Source organism: Martes martes (assembly GCF_963455335.1).
Source record: "Martes martes genome assembly, chromosome: 10".
Taxonomy (NCBI): domain Eukaryota; kingdom Metazoa; phylum Chordata; class Mammalia; order Carnivora; family Mustelidae; genus Martes; species Martes martes.
Window position 1 is genome coordinate 21024914 of NC_137898.1, and position 5758 is coordinate 21030671.

Here is a 5758-nt window from a genome sequence, read left to right on the forward strand (position 1 = left end):
GGTGTGTTTGGTTTGGGCTGGGCCTCCAACCCAGCTTTCTGTGGGACGCAGAGCCCCATTCTGCCTGTACGCTCGTGAGCCCCCTACCCCACCACCCACAATCTGTCGGAGGGCAGAAAAGGCCCTCTGGCCATAAAGCTCCATCCACTGACAGCCCGAAACCCCAGGTAGGAAGGGGCATCTGAGCCCGGAAGGAGGGGAGGGGAGAGGAGAGCAGGGGGGACGGCAGCCCCTGATCCACCCCAGCTGTTCAAACATCCAGCCCCCTTCCCTCTTCCTTCCAAAGTCCCTGGTCAGCACTCAGCCCCGGATCGCAGCCACCCTGGGTCCCTGCAGTAAACACCTCGCAGAGATTTCCTCTAGCAGACGGGAGGCTTCTCGCTAACTAACCCTCACAGGCCGGAAGGCCGCCAGCTCCATGGGAGCTGCGAGGGCTGGGTGGAGCAGGGAACCGAGTGGCTGACCCTGCTGAGCTCAGAGGCAAAGCACAGGAAAGAGCGTGGGAGGAGGTGAGGGGCCATGGTTCCCGGCCGGCTGCCGCCCACACCAGCCCCTGGCTCTCTCCCTACACTCCCATCTCTAGCCATTGTCCACACCGGCCCCTCCTATCTCTTCTCTGTGGCTCTCGGTTCTGCCCACTCCAGGTTCCCTGAGAAAGTGCTTCCAGATGGAAAGCATCTCGCTCTTGCTTTGTCTTCTGTGGCTCCGGTCATGTCCTGCCTTACAGATATTAAGGTGAGGTTCATGTTGTCTTCCTGCAGTTCTCGAGGCCAAGATGTGCGTCCTGCCCCGTGGTCCCCAGAGGGCACCCGACCCAGGGGCTTGGAGAGGAGGAAGGAGAACTGACGTTTACTCATTGAGTAAAGCTTGCATTGCTTGGGACTTGACTTATCCCCATAAGCCCCGTGAAAACACGGCGGGGTGGGCACCCCCGTCCACCTTTCACAGATGAAGCGAACGCCACACACACTGCCCTCCTTATTTACATTTTCTGAGAGTCCCGGGACAGAAGAACATCATGGATTTTTCTACGTTGCTTTTGTATCCAGCAACCTTGCTAAATTCTCTTGTTAAGCCTGAATCAGCTGACCCTTGCACAACACAGTTTTGAACTGCATGGGTCCACTTATATGTGGATTTTTTTTCTCCCAATAAATACAGTCCAGGACTGCAAATTTGTTTTCACTTCCTTATCATTTTTAAAGTAGTATTTTCTTTTCTCTAGCTCCCTTTATCGTAAAAATACAGTATTTAATGCATATCCCATATAAAATATGTGTTAATCAATTGTTTATGTCCTCAGTAAGCCTTATGGTCAACAGTAGGGTATTAGCAGTTCAGTTTTGGGGGAAATCAAAATTCTATACAGATTTTTGACTGCAAAGGGGGACTTGCACTCAGTCAGCTGTACTCTGTGAATTCTTTTAGATTGTCCATGAAACGATGACAGCATTTGCAATCACCTCTTATTTTTTCTTTCCTTCCAATATTTATATCCTCTTGTCTTTAAACATTTTTACTTTATCGTCTTTTCTGTGTCACTCTGCTGGCCGGAACCTCCAATATAACATTAACTGAAAGTGATATTAGCAAACATCTTTGTCTTACAGCCGATTTTAAAGCAAACCTTCTCAGTCATTCTTCCTGCTTTATAATGTCTATGATAAAGTTTCTGCAGATACTACTTATTAGGCTAAAGAAACATGTGTTCTTTTCCTAGTGTCCTGAGAGTTTTTTCATAAATGGATGTTGAAAGTCACTGCACTCTGTTTCTGCCTCTGTTGAGCCCATCACGTAGTGTCTCTCGTTTGACTTGTGGATTGCACTAAATTATTTATTCATCATCTTCCGAAGTCAAACCAACTTTGCATTCCTGGGATACATTGAACATGACCTGATGTGTTGTCATTTTTGTTCTTTGGGAGATTCTGTCTGCTAGCATGATATCTGGAGTTTCATCCTATGTACATGAGAGAGGTAGTTTTCTTTTTCATTGTGTTGCGCCTGGCTTGGGTATTAAGGTTTTACTGGTCTCATAAAAATGAGCTGGGGGTTATCTTTATTTTTCCAATCTCTGGAATATTTTGCGTGAGGCTAGAATCACCTGAAACTTGTCTGTTTGGTAGAACTTGCCTGTAAAGATGTCTGAGCCTGGTGTTTTCAACAGTGGAGAATCTGAAACTTTGGATTTGGTTTCTTGTTGGTTCAAGAGCTATTGATGTGATTTTTAGAGGATACCACTTTGCATCATCTTTCTTCTGGTGCCAATTTTTAAGTTTTATTTTTCTAAGTATTCATGCCACATAATTTTAATATGTATTTGGAGAAAGTTGATAGTGTCTTCTGAGTATTTTTAGTAACTTAATTGAAATGTAATTGATATAAATTAACTTTACATATACAACACATACAATTTGATGAGTTTTGAAATATATATACATCTGTGAAGCCATCACTGCTTTCATGATAGTGACCATCTCTATCATTCCCCAAAAGTTTCCTCATGCCATTTGAAAATTCCTCCCTGCCCCTGCCCCACCTTCCCTCCAGGTAACCAATGATCTGTTTTATGTCCCTGTATATTGTCTGCATTTTCTAGAATTTTACAAAATGGAATTATACCATATATACTCTATTCTACCTGACTTCTTTCATTCAGCATAATTATTTTGAAGTTCATCTAATTTGCAATGCTTATCAATAATTTATTCCTTTCTCTTGTGAGTAATATTCCAGTGTATGAATATACCAGAATTTTTTATCCTTTCAACTTTCACTGGACATTTAGGTTGTTCCGAGTTTGGGCTACCATAAACCTAAAGCTGCCATGAACGTTGATTATAAATCTTTGAATGAAACATACTTTTACTTCTCCTGGTAAATAGAAGTGGAATGGCTGGGTCGTAGAGCTGGTATATATTTAACTTTTTAAGAAACTGTCAAACTGTTTTCCAGAGCGGATGGACTATTTTACATTCCTACCAACAGTGTATGAGCATTCTAGAATATTCTTGCCAACACTTGGTATGGTCGGTCTTCCGTTTTAGACATTCTAACAGGTGTATAATGGTATCATTTTGGTTGACTAAGACATTTCTCTATTGATGTTGGGCATATTTTCATGTGCTCCTTACCATCTGTATTGTGTATTTCCCTTGGGGAAGTATCTGTTCAAGTCGTTGGTCCATTTCTAATTTTTGTTGAGTTTTAAGAATTCTTCCTGTATTCTGGCTAGAAGTCCTTTCTCAGACATGTAATTAACATTTTTTTCCTATTTGTGAATTGTTTTTTTCATTTTTTTAACAATTTTTAAGAACAAAAATTCTTAATTTTTTGAAGTCCAGTTTTCCAGTTTTTTCTTTAATGGCCCAAGATCACACATGTCTCCTCTTCCAGAATGTCTTCCAGAAATTGTATAATTCTATATATTTTACATTTAGGTTTGCTATCCATTTTGAGAAGATTTTTACATATGGTGTGAGGTATGGATCAAAGTTAATTTTTGAAATATGGACATTCATTTGTTCGAGCACCATGTGTGGACAAGAATATTGTTATGTCTTGGTTAAATTAACATTTAAGTGGAACACAGGGTGTCAGAAGGTGAGTCAAGATTCATCAACAAACCACAGGACAAATTGAAACAGAGACCATTTATTATTCACAGTCCTGGAGGAGGTACAGGGCATGCCCCAAGGACCCACACTGGGAGATCAAATGCAAAATGCAGACGCAGAGAAAGGCAAAGCTAGGCAAGTGCTTTGGAGCTCCCTGGGCTAAGATGGGATGGTCAATTCAAACCAAAAGAGTGGGGTCTTGGTGAACTCCATGGGGGACTTAGCTCATCCAGGGGAACATAAGGGAAAGGCTCTGGGGGGCAAGAGAGACTGATGATCACAAGGGCAGTTCCAGAAGTCATATCTCAAGCTGACATTCTCATGTGACTCTGTTGGCTGTTATCTAGTGCACACACTTGCACTGGGGTGGGTAGTATCAGTTTAAGATCCCTGCAGGTCAAACAAAATCAATGCTGAGGTTGCAATACCATGGAGTAGCTCAGCTAAACTCTCAGCAACTCTCCCTTCTCCACTGAATTGCCTTTGTACCTTTGTTCAAAAGCAACAAAGGATGTATATTTGGGTCTAATTAGAGACTTGTTCCATTGATCTATTCACTTATTCTGATGCTAATATCACACTGTTTTGATCACCATAGTTGTATTCTAAGCCTTAAAGTGAAGTAGTGTGAGTCCTCCAACTTTGTTCTTTTTCAAAATTGTTTTCGCTCTTCTAGTATGTTTCTATGTCCAAGCAAATGTTAGAATCGGCTTGTCCATCTCTATAAAAACAGCTTGCCAGGAGTGTGATTGGGATTGAGTTGAATCTACAGATCGATGTGGGGAAAATTGACATCTCAACAATACTGAGCCTTCCAATCCATAGACACAGTATATCTCTCCATTTATTTAAATGTTCTTTAATGTCTCTTAGCAATATTTTTCAGTGTACAAGTTTTTCACAGTTTTTCTCAGATTTATCCCTAAGAATTTCATTTTTTATATGATTGTAAATGGTATTTTTTTGTTTCAGTTGCCTATCATGACTGGAATCTAGACATATAGTTGATTATTGTATATTGACCTTATATCTGGCCACTTTTCTTAATTCATTTAGCTACAACAGTGTTTTTGTAGATTCCTGAGGATTTGTTGCATAGATCATAATGTCATCTGCAAACTAAAGACAGTTTTACTTCTTTTTTCTTTTTTCTTTTTTTTTTAAGATTTTATTTATTTATTTGACAGAGAGAGAGATTACAAGTAGGTAGAGAGGCAGGCAGAGAGAGAGGGGGAAGCAGGCTCCCCACCAAGCAGAGAGCCCGATGTGGGGTTTGATCCCAGGACCCTGGGATCATGACCTGAGCTGAAGGTGGAGACTTAACCCACTGAGCCACCCAGGGGCCCCATTACTTCTTTTTTTCAAATGAGGGTGTCTTCTATTTCTTTTTCTTGCCTGAATGCACCAGCCAGAATCTCCAGTAAAATGTTGAATTGAAATGGTGACAGCAATTAAAAAAAAAAAAAAGAAAAGAAAAGAAATGGTGATAGCAAACATCTTTCACTTGTTCCTGATCTTAGAGGAAAAATATTCAGTTTTATGATCATTAAGTGTGATGTCAGTTGTAGGGTTTTATTTTAATAGTGACCCTTTATCATGTTAAGGAATTTCTATTCTATTCTAGTCTAGTCTATTCCTGAGAGTTTTTATAAAGAATGGATGTTGGATTTGACAAAGGCTTTTATTGATTCCATTCAGATAATCAAATGGCTTTTCTTTTTTTAGTTTGAAAATATGGAGAATTATTTTGATTGATTTTTGAATGTTAAGTCGACCTTACATTCCTGTAATAAATTCCAACTTGGCCATGATGCATTATCAATTTAATGGTTAAATTAATAAGTCTGATGATAACAAGTCTTGGAGAGAATGTGGAGAAATTGGAACCCTCACATGTCGCTAATGAAAATGGAAAATGTTGCAGCCACTTTGAAAAAATCAGTCAGTTCCTCATATGACCCAACAATTCTAGTCCTAGAAAACGTATTTTCACACAAAACATATGAAAAATAAAACATGTTCACACAAAAACTTGCACATGAATGTTCATAGCAGAATTATTCATGATAGCCCAAAAGTAGAAACAACCTAAAGGTTCTTTGGCTGATGAATGGATAGATAAAATGTATATCATTCAGTGA